We start from the raw sequence: 19151 nt of genomic DNA on the forward strand, positions 1-19151 counted from the left end.
ACTGCCACCGAATTACATAGTTTCTTCTTCCTTCACCCTCGGTGAGAGAAGTATGTACACGTGTTTGTGCCTGTCAGCTTCCGTCTGTGGCTCTGACCCTCCCCACAGGCCGGCCGGTCGGGAGCTCCCCGACCTCTGAGGCCGGTCGGCAGCGGGGCGCTGGAGCCAGCGTGCGTGGCTGTCACTGCTCACGTCTGTGTTCCCGGGAAGGCGCTTGTGTTATCAGCTGGTGCCTAGCGGGTGTCGGGAGCCCCATCCCGGTCAGTTCTCCTGGCGGCCTGCCCAACCCCTGTCCCCGTCTCTGCGGCAGACAGAAGTGAGGTGATCACGGCCCATTACGGCTAAACCCCAGGGACGTACAGTGAAGTGAGCACACTCCATGAGCCACAGAGCTGCTGTTCTCGGCACGCAATTTAGGTTTCCCTGAACTCAGGGCAGCTTCCCTGGGCTCACGGCGTAGAGCATGGAGTGGTGCAGCCCTCCTGATGCCTCATGTTTATAATGACGCAGCCAGGAGAAGAGCTGGTGGAGATCTGCCCCACATACACCCTTCTTACGTGTTGTTTATTCATTTGTGTTCCTGATTTTGCAGTAGGAGAAAAACGCAGCCATTTTCTCAGTGAGCATCTTACACCGCCTTTTCTGGAGACAGGAGAGCTGCAGGGCTTTGAAAAGGTGGACAGCGTGGAAGATGGGTGGGCAGTCTCTGGCCTCCATCCCTGGGAGCGGCCCTCCAGGTGGGCCGCCACCTGGGCTGGGTGTCTGTCCTTGCATTGACTGTGGGGGGGGGAGCGGGTGCAGCCGACACAGTCTGCAGCCACTTAACGGGCGGCCCTGCAACAGCCTGGGACATCCTGGGGGCCTTCCTACCGAGCAGCCTGGCCCACATGAGAGTTCAAGCAACCTGCAGTGCGTCTTTAAGCCCAGGACAGCTTCTGGGAGTCGGAGCAAGTAAGGAACAGGCTTTATCCGCTGCCAAGTGAGACAAGCACCTGGAGGGCCTGTGCTTCTGCTCACATACCCTCCCTCCTCGTGTCCTCAGCCTCCAGAGTTGACGGGCAGGAACCTGCCGTGGACTCTTGACCCTGTGTCCCATGACTCCATGGGATGGCCCGGCTACCTGGAGGCAGCTGGGTTGGATGGGAGGCAGACAGAGCTGGGTCTGAATCCCAGATGCACTCTGACTTACTACCTGGGCCCTTCCCTTCTCTGAGCCTCAGTTCCCTTGTCTGAAAAATGGGATAAAAGCCGCAGTGCGGTTTGCCTGTTTGTAGAGGGCTTTAGTGCGGTAGCCTGACAGGTAGTGCGCAGTGCGGTTTGCGTGTTTGTAGAGGGCTTTAGTGTGGTAGCCTGACAGGTAGTGAGCCTTCGGGATGTGATAGCTACTGTTCCTAATTGTGGGCTGACCTGGAGGCACTGTCACTGTGGGGTCATGCAGAGAGGATGGGTGCACTTTGGAATTAGGTCTGAGTTCAGATCCTCAGTCCATTCATTCACTCAATATTTAATGAGTGATTGTTTTGGATTTTATACTAGGGTTGAGACTGTGCTGGTTTCCTAATGGTCTTTGATCTTGGGCAAGTCACCATACTTTTCTTTTTTTATTTTTTCATAAATTTATTTATTTTATTTATTTATTTTTGGCTGTGTTGGGTCTTTGTTGCTGCGTGCGGGCTTTCTCTAGTTGCGGCGAGCGGGGGCTACTCTTTGTTGCAGTGCGCGGGCTTCTCATTGTGGTACCTTCTCTTGTTGTGGCGCACGGGCTCTAGGCACGTGGGCTTCAGTAGTTGTGGCATGCGGGCTCAGTAGTTGTGGCTCACGGGCTCTGGAGCACAGGCTCAGTAGTTGTGGTGCACGAGCTTCATTGCTCCGTGGCGTGTGGAGTCTTTCCGGAGCAGGGATCAAACCTGTGTCGCCTGCATTGGCAGGTGGATTCTTAACCACTACACCACCAGGGAGGTCCCCATACTTTTCTGAATCTCATCTTCTTCACGTAAAATGGGAGTGAGAATACCAATCTTGTGTTGAGAATGAAATGAGCATTTCTAAGTGGTAGCTAGCTGGTTTATTATCTTCTGCTATAACCTTTTCTCCTCTCCTGTAGAATTTTCTGCTGTAACTCTGTGCTTAGTACATAAGATGACTGCTTGTCCTCCAGCTTTGGTGTTCGATCCAGAGATGCTTGCTGAGCACCTGTTATGTGAGAGGCGTCCTGCCAGCCCAGGGCAATATTATTCCTAGCAAGACACATTTGCTCCCAGAGGAGTGCTTAGTCCAGTGGGGACATCAGGGGCCCAGCCAATTAGGCGGCGGCCACCGGTCAGTGCTGCAATAAAGGCATAAACCGAGTGCCGAGACGGCACTGTGGAGGGAGTGCTGAAGGCCAGGCACAGGGGTGACCAAGGACGAGCGTCTATACCAGGAGGATGCTGGTGCATGGGGGAGGGCACGCGGCAGAGGTCCTGCACGGGCACGGGCATGGGATGTGAGCGTGTGGGGTGGGCACTCAGGCGTGTTGGTAGCTGTGGGTCATGTGAGGTATGATGAGGCTGGAGAGATCTACTAGGGCGGGGCTGTGGGGGCCCCGGCGTCCTCACCGCTGTGAGTTGAGGCTGTGATGTGGGAGGCTTCTCAGGGGGCTGGACCTGGTGCTTATTGCATGGGGCAGGCACAGCACTGCCCAGCTGAAGTGTCATGTGAGCCACTCGTGGAATTTGAAGCTTTTGAGTCGCCCACATTAAGACAGTGAAGAAAAACCAGGGGAAATTAATTCAATAATACGTTTTGTCGAACCCAGCATATCCAAAATGGTATCATTTCTCGTAATTAGTATGGAAGATTTTAATGAGACAGTTTATATTCTCTCTTTTGGTACGGAGTCTTCAAACTCCGGTGTGTATGTCACACTACAGCTCAGTTTGGCCCACAGCCACATTTCCAGCGCTAGTAGCCGCATGTGACGAGTGGCTGCCATACTGGGCAGTGCAGCATCAGCCTGTCGGGATACGGGAGCTGGGGGTGGTCGCTGTGATTCTGAACCTTCCCTCAATTGCCCAAGCCAACCTTCTTCTCCCATCAAGCCTCTGGGAAAACCTGCCCAACAGCAGACTGGTAACCGGTGGTTTTCAGCAGGGAAGAGAGAGAAACGGGGGGGGGGGTTCCATCACCCAGGGGTTATATGGTTCAAAACCAAAAAAAGGGCAGCATTCCCTGGTACCTCTCTCCGTACGTGCGTCTGCACTGGAAAAACCTCCCTGGAAAGGGAGTTACTCTGTACCATTTACTGAGCATCTGGTTTGGCCTGTTAATCAGTACCTCAGATAATACTTCAGTCTTTCTCTCCCGATGACTCTACAAAGCAGGTTTTCTTATCCCATTTTACAGAGGAGGGAAGTCAGGACATGAGAGATGAAGTACATTGCCCGGGGTTGTATAACTAGACATGGCAGAGCTGAGGCTCAAACCTGGTTTCAAACCCACGTTCTTACCTCTGCTCCTGGCTGTTTCCCTAATAGGTTCTAAGGCTGTCATGTACATTATGATTTCTAAGTAGGAAGAAATATACATAAGGATTTTAATAGGCGTGTGTGTGCACAGTATATGTATATATATGTATATAGAAAAAAGACTGGAAGGCTTAGCCCAAAAATCATAAAATGATTCTGTCTGAAAGGATGTGTTTCCCCTTCCTCTCTGCCCCCCCCCGCCCACCTGCCCACGCACCCTGGGGACCGGTTGGAACATTCCAGTGCTGACCAGTTGCCATGGGCTTGTTGGTGGGGGAGGGGCACCGGTGGAACTCAAGTGTTTGTGAAGTTTCCGATCCCTTGGTTAGGGGAGCCAGAGGCAGGGGGTGGCCAGGTGGCAGTCGCGGTCGGGTTGTGAAGCTGGAACTCGGCTAGTGGCTTCTCTGTCCTGCCTGGGCTGCTTGCTGGGAAAGAGCCAGACTGCACCTTACAAGCTTCATCTCTGATTTCCTCTCTGCAAGGGGCTGGTGAGCAAGGACGTGGCCCCAGAGTGGGTAAAGGGCCGGGAAGGTGCGTGGGGAAGGCACTGGAGGATGCTGACTCTTCAGGCTCCGGGGTCAGGCTGATGTGTGTTTGACTTTGACTCTGACACCCCTAGTTCTGTGACAGCGGCAAGGCTTTGGACTCCTCATTTGCAAAACTGGAGTAATCATTTTAGCTGGGGTTCCTTCACTGGAAGGTACAGAGACCCACTGGAGCCAGCTCAAGTTCAAAGAGATGTCTAGCCTAAGAGTCAGAAACAGGTCAGCATAACTCAACTCAGGAGCCTGTATAGAGCTGGGCCTTGCCGGGGCTGTGCTGGAAAGGTAAGAGCAGAGTCCCCAGTGTCCAGCTCTCAGAGCGCTCCCCTCGCCTCCCGTCTCCTCTCCCCAGCTTGGCTTCCTCTGTTGTCTTCCGCACGTGGCATCGGATGGCGCCCATCTGCAGGATTTTCCAGCTTGTGTGCCTTCATGTTTCTTGGTTTAGATGTCTGAGATAGAGGCTGATTGGCCCACTCCACTGAAGTTCCTCTGGTCAGTTCTCCAAGCCGCCGGATCCAATGGCCGCTGCCTTACCTTCACTTTGTCTCGGCGGCGTTTGGAAGCCGTGCTCTCTTCTTCACTCTTGGTCCCTGGGTCCACACTTCTGTTCTCTCTTCACTTGCGTCTTCTCCACAGGCTCCTTTGCTTGCCCTTCCCCTCCTGTTCTCTGACTGTCACATGCTCGGGGCTCGGGCCTGGCCCTCATCTCCATCTACCTTGTCCTTGGTGAGCTCACCTCATCCGTGGCTGATGACTTCCAAATATAGATCTTCAGCTCAGACCGAGCTCTTGACTCATGTCCTCAACCGCCTCCTTGATATTGCCATGGTGATGTCTAATAGGCATCCTCACACATGGATAGATGTGAACAGAGCACTTAATGTCCTTTCTCAAATCCATCGCCCCTTCCTGCCATTCTCCCTTCACCTCATAAGGCCGGATCACCATGCAGCCAGGTGCCCAAGCTCCAGACCTTAGGTCCACCCGTTATTCTCTTTCCCTCACGTGCCATGTCTCATCTGCCATTAGGTACCCCCCAAATAAAAGCCCACTCCATCCTCCTGTCCATCACCATGGGCCCTCCCTGCCCTGCTCTAAGGGCCTCCCTTTTCATTCCCCTGTACCCCAGTCTCCACAGACCGGCCAGAGGAGCTTTTTGAAACTTGCACCTCCCCACGTGAAGCCCTTCAGGGCCTCGTGCTGCTTTCGGAGTGGAACCCGACTCCTCATGGTGGCCCGCCAGCCTAAGGATGGCCTGGCCTCTGCGCCCTCTGCACTTCCCCTCCTGTCACCCTTCTGGTTCCTTCCGCTCCCTCTGCCTGCGGCTCTTCCCCAGCCTGTGTCCTGCTGGGCCCTTTTCCCTCGCCTCAGCTGTCATCTCAGAGGTGTTTTCCCTCCATCGTCACCACTCTCTCTTCAGCCCCAGGGAAAGTGCGGGGCTGCGGTTTGAGGCCCACAGCTCAGGTGAGTGAGATCAGGGAGGCCACCCACTGGAGCCTGACCAAGACCCCAGACTTCAGGCTGGCGCGTTTGTCCTTTAAATCCTGACCCAGACCGGCACTGTCCCCAGTGACGAGGCCTTTTTTTAAGCCTTGGAGAACTTCTGAATGCATCTCACAGGTGTCAAGAGCTGGTTGTCACGGGGGCTGCTGCCTATGCTTGTCCACCACACCTCTGTGGGAGGATGCAGCCAGCAGCCGAAGGGGCGGGGCTGGGGCCCTTGTTAACTCTGGGCCTCTGGGGCTACCTGCCTGCGGCCAGTCCTCTGTGGGGGCGGGGGGGGGGCGTGCCCTGTGAGGGTCCTGTGGGAGAATCCTGTGAAGGGTCCTGTGGAAGAGTCCAGTGAGGGGTCCTGTGAGGGGCCCTGTGGGGGGCTGGGTGACGGGCCACAGCGGGGTCCTCTTTTCACAGGCCATTAGGCCCACAGGGAAATGGCTACAAATCAGGGTGCTGCCAATGGCCTCTTTTTAGACAATCTTGTGCAGCTGTGTCAGGGAGAGAACAGACCATGGCTCGTAGCTTTGGACAAGGGATGCCATCCACTGCTCTGTTAGATACTCTTTACAGACCAGCTGACTGTGCGCAAGACGTTTTTCCTCTTGCCCCTTGGTGTCCTCATCTCTGAGCGGGGTAACGAGCCTGCCCGTCTCCCCGCAGGCTGTCTGTTGGGTGGGCTTCGGGAGCGTCAGCTCACGTGGATCCGGTGCCTTCACTGTGCCAGGTGCTGTGTTACCGGGATTCTTGTCTCCTCCTCACCGCGGTCCTGCGGGCGGGGCACTGCCATTATGCCACCTCCCCGGGGGGGCGGCTGAGGCCGGTGAGCTCCGTGAGCTCTGGCCAGGGCCCCGGAGCGGGCAAGCGGTGGGGAGGGAGGAAGCGGCTGCGTCCGGCCGGCCGGCCCGTCCTGCCAGGTGTGGGCGGGCCAAGCACCATGAGGAGTGTTTTCTTTTCAAATCCTCAGTCACTCCTTCCGAGAGAGAAATTGTCCTCATTGTTCACATGATGACATTGAGGCCTCCTGAAGCCCAAAGCCGTTCAGCCCGGAAGTTGTATGTCCTTAGTTTGAACCCAGGCCTGCCTGCAAGTTCTCTGAAAGATTTGAAAAGGAGAATTTGTAAAGCTGGGGGTTCCTACACCTGTCAGGTCTTAAGGAAGTTAAGAGTGGCTGTTTTCAAAAGCCTGATAGAAGGCGTAAATTTGCCTAAATGGGGCTCTCCAGAACTTTAATATTTGCTTTTGGCTGGCATCATGTCATTCCAGGGCAATAATTTCAGCCCTCTTGCACCAGGAGAAACTGCACCTGATTATGGAGAATAGGAAAAAATTTCCGGGGTCCAATCGGGGATGAGAGGCGTGGTGAGATTAGGATCCCTCTACCGACAGGGAGATTCGCACAAGACTTTTCCTGCCTCGGAACCCACATTCCACGTCCTGCCTGCCACTTGACACGTTCACTTAGGTGTAAATGTCATCTTCCTCATCAGGGTGGTGACAGGCCACCCACTGTCCTGGGGCAAAACTGGGTACACAGTATCATGATACAGAAGTCTCTCTGTTAGAGGAATATTGGTGTACACTGCTCGTCTGCCTCAGAGAGCGCCTCTCTACCAGTCCCCCAGGATGTTTTATGAAGGACATTTGTCTTTTTCATTTCCCTGCCCAGTAGCCAACCCCCCCCCCCACTCCTTCACTGTGTATAGAAACACTCCCCCTGCTTATAGAGGTTGGAAGGCTAGACTGCGGGTATATTGGGTCTCAGCTTGGCTGGTCACATGCACCTGGTGACACAGAAGCCAGGGCCCTGGAGAATTCGTCCTGAAGGCAGTGACAGCAGCTCCGTCTAGTTTCCAGGGGCAGTAGTGGTGGCCTCAGTGCCCCCTGCTCCAGCGACAGTGTCCAGGTGATGATACAGCCTGAGGCCTCCTCCAGGCTCGTGGTGTGAGTGGGGCTCAGATGACGGCTGCACAGCTCCTTGCCCTGCTCATTTCCTGAGCCAGGTCCTCTTCTCTGGGGATCCTATGAGGTGCCAAAGTCCTCTGTGTAAACTCCATCTCAACTTGAATCAGCCAGAGTCTGTTTCTGTTGCGTAAAGCTCCGAATCGGACTCGTATGGAGCTGTTGCTCTATAGTTACCCACGGCCTTCGATTCATCCCCCAGGCCCCTGACAGCACCGCTTCACCGCCTGAGCACCTCCACGGGGCACAGAATTTACGAGATCCTAGGTTGAGTGGGTGGCTGGACCGAAGGCTCAGCTGGTCTCTGTTTATCGTCTGTCTGACCCAGCTCTCGACTGCTCGCAACCTAGGGTGCACCCCTAGACCGTGGGCTCTGTGAGCACAGCCCCGCGTGTTCCACCTCTTCCTCCCCGCCTTGAGCAGAGCCTGGCACATAGGAGGTGCTCAGGAAGGTTTGGGTGGATGGGTAAAGGATCAAATGGAGATCAGAAAAGTCGGTGCCTCCGGGCTCTCTTCGGCCCCAGTGAGGCTGCCGCAGCCTGCGATTGGGCCCTGGGCTCGGGCAGGAAGGGAGCCACGGTCCTGGGATCTGCAGGCTGCCGGCGGTTCAGCGCTGGAGGTTAGCTGGGGAGATGGTAGGATTTAGAACAGTGAAGTAAATAGGTGGAGCCTTGGAAGGGAGAAGGGTGCCCCCCTTTCCGCTGAGTGGAGGCGGCATAGTTAGTGCTTCCCAGTCCCTTCGTGTCATGAAAGCAGTCTTGTTCATCTGGTGCCCAGCGCCTGGCCAGCTGCCCCTGGAGCTGAGAGGCCCTGTCTCAGTGTGCCGGTCACCTGTGCACAGCACACCTGCGGAAGCGCTGACGGTGATAGAGCCCCAGAAGCATCCTGCTTAGCTCTACCACCCACCACTCAGAGGGGCTACAAGACCTCTCCTGTCCTTAATCCTTGGGCTGCTAAGTTGCAGATACTCTTCCTGGTTTAGCGTTTGCCTTTGCCTTTGCGATTCCTTTTCCTTTCACTCTGTTCATTCTTGATCATGGTTCTCTTTACAGGAGATTCTGCACCTTGACCGGAGGAGCGTGACCCTTCCTTCAAATCCCTCTCCGGACGCACCCTCCTAGCATCCCCTAGGAAAGATGCGGCAGCTCAAGGGGAAGCCCAAGAAGGAGACGTCCAAGGATAAGAAGGAGCGAAAGCAGGCCATGCAGGAGGCCCGGCAGCAGATCACCACGGTGGTGCTGCCCACGCTGGCTGTGGTCGTGCTGCTGATCGTGGTGTTCGTGTACGTGGCCACGCGCCCCGCCATCACCGAGTGAGGGACCTCCCCCCCAGAGCGGAGGCACGGGAGGGGAGAGCAGAAGAAGAATGGCTTTCATCCGCAGAGATTTTCGTGATGCTGAGCTCTGAGCCAGAGGACCCCGTCTTCTCTGGTCTGTGACTTGATTAAAGTTTTTCCACTTTTCTTGGGAGGGAATAGGGAACGCTTTATCAGTGAATGTGCCACACACCTTATGGTCCACTTCATGTGCCTTTCAGACTTCAAAGCCGTGTGTGTGTGTGTGTGTGTGTGTGTGTGTGTGCGCGTGTGTGTGTGTTTCTCGCCTACAATCGATATGTAGCTCCACCTGGTGAGAGGAGGAATCTCTGGGTCATGGATCAGTTGGAATCAGTGCTCACCCCATCCCCTTTGCTTTGAACGTGACTCTTTGCTACACGTGTTCATGATTTCCAAAGGGACTGTATTTCTTCTCTGTGCTTCATGTGATTTGAAATATGTCGACTCAAAAGTGAAATATTTATTTTTTGAATAAAGGAGATAATAGCCTTAAACTGGATGTTTATCTTGTTTTGCCAGGAGGTGGCCTTGCTCTCCCGGGAGCACAGGAAGGTGCTGTCCGTGCGGGTCCCCTGGCTGGGAAGTATGTCCCTCTCACCTAAAGTCCTCTGGGCTTTCTCCATCTCCCCCTTCACTCCCTGCTGTGAATCACTTCCGGTAACATTGTGTTTTTTGACTGGCTCATTTTAAGTTTGAGAGACTCTTGAGAGAGCCAGAAAGGATGCATGAATTGGTCCGTTTCAGCAAAAATAAGAGTTCTAATTGGGATGAGACCACAACTGCTTTTAGCGAACAGCAGCAGCACAGACGTGGTCCTGGAGGTAAAGGTCAGGCTTGGTTCAGTTCCTGCAGGGGTACAAATTGTCAACAGTCCAGCTGAGTTTGGGATGCAAATTGGCTGTGCTGGAAGGGTTGCTTCATTGTATTTTAGGGCATGGTTAGCCGTCCTGGTGGCTGGTGGAGTGGGCCCCTTTTGGAAGTCAGATGCATGGTAACTGCTCTGAGGGTGTCTGCTCCTTTGTCATTGCTGATTAGGGGGAGATCTGTGGGGAGACAAGTGCTTGTCTAATCTTGGTGGCTGCATGACTCGCTCACTGATTGCACAGGCGTGTTCTGGGGGCATGGAGCGTCTTGGAGTGAGTCTCTAAGAAGACGAAGCAGCTGCTGGAAGGAAGGGCTCCAGCTGAAGCTCGGATGCTGGGCTGGGCAGGGCCGACAGAGCTCTGCGGGCCTCCGAGGGAGACCCTGTGCTGCCCCACGTTCACTCCAGTGCCTGTGGCCCTGGAAAGAGATTCGCTGAAACATTTATCAAATGCAGAGGCTGCTAGCGTCAAGTTCCTCTTAGGTTTCCGTTTTCCTCCCCCTTATTTGGTTCTCTGAGGAGCCTTAGTGCTTGCTGGTCTGAGAAAGCCTGGAGCCTGCTGCCCCCAGGACGGCTCATTGGGATGAAGGAGGGGGCGGGGCTTCTGCACCATCCCCGCCCTCACGATGGCCACTTAGCCACGAAATGCAGAGCTCCGCCCCCTCCCTCCCCAAGGACAGCCTGTGTGAGGACGGCCTGTCCGCTCCAGAAGGAAGAGCCCAGGCTGTGCTGGGTCCTGGCCTCATCTGTGTTCAGTTTCCAGCCTACCCCTCAGAGCTGTGGATTTCCCAAACCCCCGGAGCTCAGTTTCCCCATGTGTAATAGGCAGTCCAGGCACTTTCAGGGAAGTGGACCTCTCGGGGAAACAAGAGCCAGCCTGACTTTTTATGCAGGTTTTGCTGCCAGAGCCCCTCTCAGTCCACTTCCTCCTGTGAAAATGGAGGCTCTCTTGCCTCGTAGGATTGTTGGGAGGAATCAATGGAAATAATACATTTGTGATGCCAAGTTTAGCACCTGGGATGTAGTAGTTACTCTGTAGTAATTTCTAGCATTTCACATGTATTCATGTAATCAGGTAATGTATATATGCAGTTTTCCACGTATTAACTCATTTATTTCTCATATAGCCCTAGGAGTAGGTACTGTTAGCGCTCAATGTTACTGCTGAGGAAACTGAGGTGGGCCAAAGGACTTGTTGGTGTCATACAGCTAGTCAGCGGAGGAACCCAGGTTTATTTTAATGCTTTTGTTATGGGAAGTTTCGCACATATACAAAAATAGAACGGTAATACAATATACCTCACGTACACCTCGACCAGCTTCAGCAAACCGCAACACATGGCCACTCCTGCTCACCCATCTCCACTGCCCCTCACACCCAGACACCTTCCTGGGCACACGCACACCGGATTATTCTGCAGCAGAACAGGAGATGGGGTTTAAACCCAGGCAGTCTGGCTCCAGAGTCCATGCTCTTCATTATGAAGACCTGTTACCTCTTAATAAACACTAATTTCCCCCTCTCCACTCTCCCAGCCTAAAGTAAGCTTTCCTGCCCAGGTGTGTGAACAGCTCTCACTTGCCCACAGCTGCCGTGAACAACCTTAGATGCCATCTTTGGACCAATAGGCCATAGTTTAGCTTTACCCACTGAGTGTCTGACACCCTGCTCAATCTCTCACCCTGTAGCGATCAAGGAGAAATACCTGTTTCGTGGGCTCCTTAGAAACGCATCTCAGTATTCGTGCTTAGGACATTTCGGGTGTGATGTGAAAAGAGCCTGAGGTTTGGGAAGCAAAGACACGTGTGAATCCTCACGCCACCACTTTCTAACCAGATGACCTCAGTCAGGTCCCGTGACCTGAGCTGTAGTTGCCCCACATCTGTCAGGTAAGGTTCATTTTAACTATGTAGAGGATGTTGGGAGGATAAATGGAAATAAAAAAGGGGTGTGACATTGTTCCTAGGACATTGTAGATGCTCAATAAATAGCCATTCTCTGTTTGTCAGTGCGTTCAAACCTCACAGGACATGCATGAAGGAAGGCCAGCCTCCCAGGGTGTCACTTGCCAGACTGACACAAGACCTCACACTGGATGACAGATCCTGAGGTGCTTCTGGCCCTTATTTTCTCCCACTGTTTTTCTCTTTGTTGTCCATTGGGAAGCCTGGTGGAGTTGCACTGGATTTTCAGGTGAAGGCAATTACCAGGCAGGCTTGGTGAAAGCAGGCTGAAGATGGACTTCTGAAAGTTAACAGAACTTTGATGTGAGCCCCCTCCTGGCAGGAACGAGGTGCCAATTTACTGTGGACTTGCTGGGTGGAATTGAACAATTCTCAGGGTAAATGGTACTCTCATGTGGAGGCACTGGGTGATGATTTGAGACACCAGCTTCCAAACTGTGCTCAGTTATTCAATGGCTTCAAGGCAAAACCGAGTGATTTATTAGGAGTTTCACAGGTCATGCTGGGGTTCTGCAGCAGGATCTGGGGCTCTTGGCTTTCGGGGTCCTCATGTCAAAGCCTAACATTTCTCGAAGAGCAAATTCCAAAAGAGGAATCAGATTAGAAACAGGAATAGAAACCATTGTCATTGGTTTGAAAGGCGTCACTTGTTGTCTTTTAAGAAAATCATACCAAGATGTATTTGTGTATCTGCTGGTTCTAAAACCACCAGCTTTAATTCCTTCTCAGTCGGTCTTTCCTTCCTGCATCCTTCATGAGGTAACAGGAAGGAAACCTGTAGCCAGACTCATCTGTAAATTGGGGATGGTTTTTAACACCTGCCTCAGGTTTGTTCAGGAAGATTAAAGAGATGATTGTCTTTCCCTTTTCCCCCAAAGGATCTTACATCATTATTTACTTGCTAGAGGTAGAAAAAGAAGGAAGTCAATTATGGCTCTTGGATTTCGTTTTGGAAGGCTGCCTTCACATATATGTGTGTGTGTATGTATTTGTGTGTGTGCTTATACATGAATATATTTATCTTTTATAGCTCCGTGTTGAAAATGCCCCACGTGCTCTGTCACCGGAAGATGTCTGCCTTACTTTGAATGCAATTTCTTTTTCGGGAACCACCTTTAATTCTGTGTTCTCTACAACAGCGGTCCCCAACCTTTTTGGCACCAGGGACTGATTTCGTGGAAGACAGTTTTTCCGTGGACTGGGGGTTGGGGGATGGTTCAGGCGGTAATGGGAGCGATGGGGAGCGGCTGTAAATACAGATGAAGCTTCGCTCGCTCACTGCTCACCTCCTGCTGTGTGGCCTGGTTCCTAACAGGCCGCGGACTGGTAGTGGTCTGAGGCCCTGGGGTTGGAGACCCCTGCTCGACAATATTTGTCATGGACTTGCTTAAGCATTAAAAATCAGATACAGAATCTTTGGATCAAGGAGATAGATGAGTACCTTCCTCAACCCTTCCAGAACATCTGTACTAGGATTGGGTAGGGGCTTGCACATCCTCGGAGGCCTGTCCCACCTGCCCCTGTGCTTCAGAGATCAGGGAAGAGCAGTTGTGCACGTATGTTCTGCCTCACCCACTGCATCAGGCTTAATTTTTCCTTATGAGTCTATGTCGTGCAGTAGCCAGGCTGTCCTCTTCTGTTCTGAGTATTTTCTCATTACTCTACAAGGCAAAGGTTTCTGACTTCAGAGTATGTCAGTTGGGTCATCTGTATTATCCCCCCGCCTGCCAGTTCTGTGGAAAGGAGCCAGTCTTTTCGAAAAGCTTTTAATCACTTGAGCTGTTGAGTAATAACTTCGGGAAGGTAGACCAGAGTGAGCTTTGGGTGCTCAGTGATGCCACGGTTCAGGGTCTCTCTCCTTCTTTTGTTCACTTCCTAATCATTGCGTGAAGGTTGTCTCTCTGAACCCTCCCAGGAAGGAAACTTCTCCAACCTGTGACTGTTTCTTTTCCAACTGAAACAAAGCACAGCTGGCCACACGGATCACAGCCACTCTTTCAGAAAGCACAGTGAACTCTTTGGGATAAGGCCCAACTCCCAAGGCATCAACTCGTTTGGATTGCAATAAATTAAGAAAGCCCACGATGAACTCCTCCTGCAAGGCCCTCCACCTGGAGTTACTTCTGCCTCTTACTGCATTACTGGTTCATTGAAAGTCTTCCATTTAGTTCATCCACCCACATTCTCCAGAGACATTGTAATTCCCTGCCTCACACAGTCCTCCCAGGTTGGGTTTTAAAAGATGTAGCAATATCTACAAAAGATATATTTAAAGCAAAAGTATACTAAAGATTGAAAATTTAAAAGATGGAAAAAATATATGTCAGGCAGATTGAACAAAAGCCATGGCAGCAATTTTAACATGAGCAAAACAATTATAAGATGAATATGCCATAAGGGGCAAAGGATGTCATATATTAGTAGTAACAAATGATATTTTGTCGTGGATATGTATGTTGCTAACAATATAGCCTCAAAATATATAAAGCAAGTGACTATCACCAGACTAGAAAGTTTTAGTTGAAGATTTTAAGATATACCGTGCAGAAATGGATAGATCAAAAGCTGAAAAGAGCAGAGATATAGATTTGAATTGTAAAATTAATGAACTTGATCTAGTAGATAAATATAGATCTTTTCACTCAAGAGAGAATAAAGATTTTTTTAAGAGCACACATGGTACAGAAATAAAAACTAGCTTAAACATTTTCAAATTTGATGAAAAATATAAACCCATAGATTCAAGATGTATAACAATTTCAAGTAAGATTAAACACAAAGAAAATGACACTTAGGCACCTCAAGGGCAAATTGCTGAAAACCAAAACTAAATTGTACTGGGGTAGAAATCAGAGAGGCCTCAAACTTCTCTCTTTTAGCATTTGGCACCAGAAAAGCCATGCTGACAAAATTCTCAGAAGGAAAAAGCCCAACCCCAAACCTTTTTTGTAATTTTCCTTTGTATATTGTTCATTTAACAAATATTTATAGTGCAACTATGTGCCAGCTATTGTTGTTGGCATCGGAGATACACCAGTGAGCAAAACAGACACACGTTCCTGCCTGTGTAGTGTATACTCTAGTGAGGGAATAGTCAGACTGCCACTTATGTTTGAGTGTAATACATCGATGTTTATAAACATGGGAAAATTAAGGACTGTATTTCTTATGAGCATTTTATGAAAAAACTGCAAGAGGATAAGCTCCAAACAAGCGGTAAATGAGAAATCACAGCAAAGGAATTTGCTATAGGATGAAGACGGGATCCACAGTGGAAGTTACAGTTACAAAAGTTGGAAGTAAGAGAAGGTAAGAGGTGGCATAAGTATTCTGATTTCTTACTCTTTTATTATTAGGAGTAAAAAAGTTCATAATATACTTTTTCAATTTATTTATTTTTGTCTGCATTGTTTCTTCGTTGCTGCACGTGGGCTTTCTCTAGTTGCAGCAGGCGGGGTGTGCATGCTTCTCATTGCAGTGGCTTCTCTTGTCGTGGAACACAGGCTCTAGGCGTGCGGCTTTCAGTAGTTGCAGCACGCGGGCTCAGTAGTTGTGGCACGCGGGCTCTAGAGCGCAGGGTCAGTAGTTGTGGCTCACGGGCTTAGTTGCTCTGCGGCATGTGGCATCTTCCCGGATCAGGGCTCGAACCTGTGTCCCCTGCATTGGCAGGCGGATTCTTAACCACTGCGCCACCAGGAAAACCCAGTAATATACTTTAAAGTATAAAGGTAAGTACTGAAAGAATAAATAGAAATAATCAGCTAATTTAGCGGAGAGGAGAGCATGAGGAAGTAAAAGCATACTATTATTTTATTTTTTATATATGGTGTCAGTAGATAGAAGCTAAGAAATAGAGGGTTCATCAATAAGATAACCGCTGAAAGGTAAGACAACGTAAAAATTTTTTGAATGATCAGAACACATACATGAGCAAAGGAAACAAGCCATATATTGGAAGTTATTTTAAAGCATCAATGGAAATAGTTCGTGTAATGTAAAACACGATGACAGAAGCAAGACCAAACAGCCATCCTATCTGTAAATGTAAACGGTCCAGATATACTTAAAGAAAAAGGCTCCAGTTGGATTATAAGGAAAACCCAAGTATATGCTATATAAAAAAAGATACACCTTGAAGTGATTCAGAACAGTTGAAAGTAAAAGGATGGGCAAAATGTATGTCAGTGATACATGTGGAAAATAACAATACCATTAAAGGAGTGCTGAGAGGAACATTCACAGCTTTAAATACTTATATCTGTAAACATGAAAAAATGACACTGTCAGAGAAGAAGGAAGCAGTGTTCACAGCCTCACTGTTAAAGTTGAATGGGAACAAAATATAAGAGGGAGAAAGGACACATGATGATAAAGTATATAATTCATGATGAAGATCTAAAAATTATGGATATGTATAAAAATCCCATTTTTCTCAACAAAAATTACAGGAACTACAAAGAGCAATAGAAGCATATCAGTAAATGGAGACTTTAGTTCACCATTTTCAGCCCATGACAGAGCAAGTAAGTAAAAGATAAGGGTTTATAAGACCTAAACGACATAATAAAATAGACCTGACTCATATATATCAAATTCTGTCCTAAAGATAGAGGCTATGTCTTTTCAAGTTCCAGAAATATTTACAAAAATTGTTACTTATGTTTGTCTACTTCCTGTAAATGATGAGCTCTGTGAGATGAAAAGGGAAATTGTCTGTCTTGTTAACCCTTTATCCCAGGAAGTAACAGAGGTGACCAATAAATATTTTTGAGTAAGGGAAAGAACAATGCACAAAAGAAAAACATAAATGGTCAATAAGCTCATGGGGGAAAAAAAGCACAACTTTATAACCAAAGTTATTTCTATTCAGATATCAAAAGAATATCATTTTACCTGTCAAGTTGGCAAAGCTTAAAAAAAAATAACATGCTCTAAATCCTTGCTTTATATATATAAATGCATACCTAGATACTGTGTCAGCTCCGCAAAATGTCAAGCAGAACAGGTAACACACACGGTTCTTCCCAGTTCCAGATCCTCTCACGCAAACGTCCAAGGTGAGCCATGACCTTGAGGAAATGTACTACTTGTGTTAGGTCACATTCTAACTTTCCCTTTATTTCAGTGGGTGGCGTGGCCACAGGCAGGATGGCATCTCATCCTGATAGGCCTACAGCTGAGGTCGACCCATTCCCGAACAGCGCCCAGGAACTCTCTGCTTAGCTGCTCTTGCCCGTCACTGTGAGTCTGCCCCGCTCTGGTGCTCTCCCCCAAGGGAGTATCTACCCCAGGCTGACATTTAGCCTATAGCTGACGTGTAAATTTGCTACATGAAACTCAGAGTGCATTTCCACATAGCAATAAAGGTACATATTTCATGGTTACGTTTCCAGACTGGCCCACAAAAAGCTGTTTGAATTTTAGAACCTTAGAGCTGAAAGCTCTATAGAAATGACTGGTTTAATCGCCTACTTCTTCCTGTTTCACCCTGATAGATTCTGATTAGGTATCTAGGATTAGGAGAGCCTACAACTGGAGAGGATGGGCCCCAAATGCTTGTATTAATGAAACAAAATAAAAAGCAGGAGAAAGGATGTTGAAGAAGATTCCACATCCAAATACTTCCTCCTTCAAGTTAGGCTTGGGATTTGACCTCCTGCCTTCTTGTCTAACCACCTCCAGTTATGATGAGAGCTCATCTCAGCTACATCCACAGTGGTAATTTGAGTCCATGTGCTTGAAGTAACCATGGGGCTGGGGCACGAGAATGATGACAAACCCAGATGTCATGTTAAACCCTTACAACCACTTTCATTCCTCATGTGTTGGCTCAGACTATGATTATTTAAATAAAGACCTCTGGTGAATGAAGGCGAGTCAAACACATGCTCCCTCCTGATGATAAAACAACAGTGAAGGAAAAGGAACTAAATTCCCAGGATGAAGAGAAAGTGAGAAGCCTTTTTTCCACATCTAGCCCCCAGAATGCGTCAAGGAGGATCATAAACTTCAGACAGAAGAGTATCTTCTCCAGGTAATTTAATAGACCCAGGAGAAAAGACCTAAGGACTAATGTTGTGGGCTCCCCAAAGAAGCGATCTATTTGGATTAGCCTTCAGTAGAGCCCTGGGCTTCAGTAAGCTCTACCAAGCCTCACCCGTGGACACAGAGCTTTTTAGTGCCTCACCCTTAAATACAATCAGACAGCTAAGGATCACAATACAATTGTTAAGAGGCCAAAATAAACAATTACAAAACAATGCAGCGGAAACAGAGGCCACACCGAATGGCTGGGTAATGACTGCTGTATTGGATGAAAGATTTCCTAACATGAATGTGAATACGGATGCTTTAAATATGGTGTTAAATTTTTTTTGTGTGCTGCACAGTGGACAAAACTGAGATCGTTAACGGAAAGACTGAGAAAGTTAATACCAGTCCATGCAATTCAAACAGAACTCCTGTTCAGAGAGCAATCATATTTACATGGACCACAACACAGTTGAATAAAACAAACAACTAGCGTCCATGATGCAGTGAAAATCCAGGATGTAGGAAAGTAGGGGTGGCATATAACTGGAGAAGATGCGCTCACAATACTGATATGAGAGCAACGATAAGAGAAAGAGGATTTTGAAGATTCCAAATCCAGAGGGGGTTACATACCCACTGCTCTTATCCCTTTCCAAGTTAGCTTTGGGAATGGACACTTGCCACCTAGGAAACCACTGCAAAAAGTGTAAGAACTAACTACTGTAAACACATTTTAAGACCTCTGATTGTGTCTAGATTTCTCTAAAGTTTTAGCATCTAAGACAGCATTGAATGAACATGTAGTGTTTCTTGTTGTTTGCATTAAGCTCTATAAACTACTACAGCCTGTGGGCCAAATTCAGCCTACCACCTGTTTTTGAACAGATGGAGAGCTAAGAATAGTTACTTTTTAAAAAATTAAGCCTTTTATTTTGAGATAATTGTAGATTCAAATGCAGTTGTAAAAAGTAATACAGAGCGATCCTATGTTTCCTCTACCTAGTTCTCCCCAATATTAACTTCTTCAAACCTGTAGTACAATGACCTAGTACAACCAGGATATTGACACTGGCACAGTCAACAGAGGCCACAAGGATGCTCTGTTCCCCTTTTATAGCTACACCGACTTCCCTCTTGCCCCACTCCCACCATTGTCCCGTGGTGACCACTAACCTGGTCTCTTTTTCAATAGCTTTGTTTTGTATATATTTGTTATATAACAAAATGTAGCCATTTAGGATTGACTTTTTTGCTCAGCATAATTCTCTGAAGAGTCCTCTAGGTTTTATATAAATCAGTTTTTTGTTTTTTGTTTTTTTTAATTGCTGTGTGGTTATTTCATGATAAGGATGTACCCTGTACCACTCCCCCCGTTAAACTGTTCACCTGTTGAAGGACATCTGTGTTGTTTCCAGTTTGGGGCTGTTATGAATAAGGCTGCTATAAACATT

General features: G+C 48.9%; 1 long non-coding RNA gene across 1 annotated transcript in view; it reads left to right on the forward strand.

Moving 5' to 3' along the window:
- LOC132429027 (uncharacterized) overlaps positions 1–8640 on the forward strand; it is a 67866-nt gene extending 59226 nt beyond the window's left edge. Inside the window, exon 3 of the long non-coding RNA XR_009520269.2 lies at positions 8557–8640. This is a non-coding gene — a long non-coding RNA (uncharacterized lncRNA). The remainder of the gene's footprint in view (positions 1–8556) is intronic.
- The last annotated feature ends 10511 nt before the right edge of the window (positions 8641–19151 follow it).

The sequence above is a fragment of the Delphinus delphis genome, chromosome 8 (genome assembly GCF_949987515.2).
Source record: "Delphinus delphis chromosome 8, mDelDel1.2, whole genome shotgun sequence".
Taxonomy (NCBI): domain Eukaryota; kingdom Metazoa; phylum Chordata; class Mammalia; order Artiodactyla; family Delphinidae; genus Delphinus; species Delphinus delphis.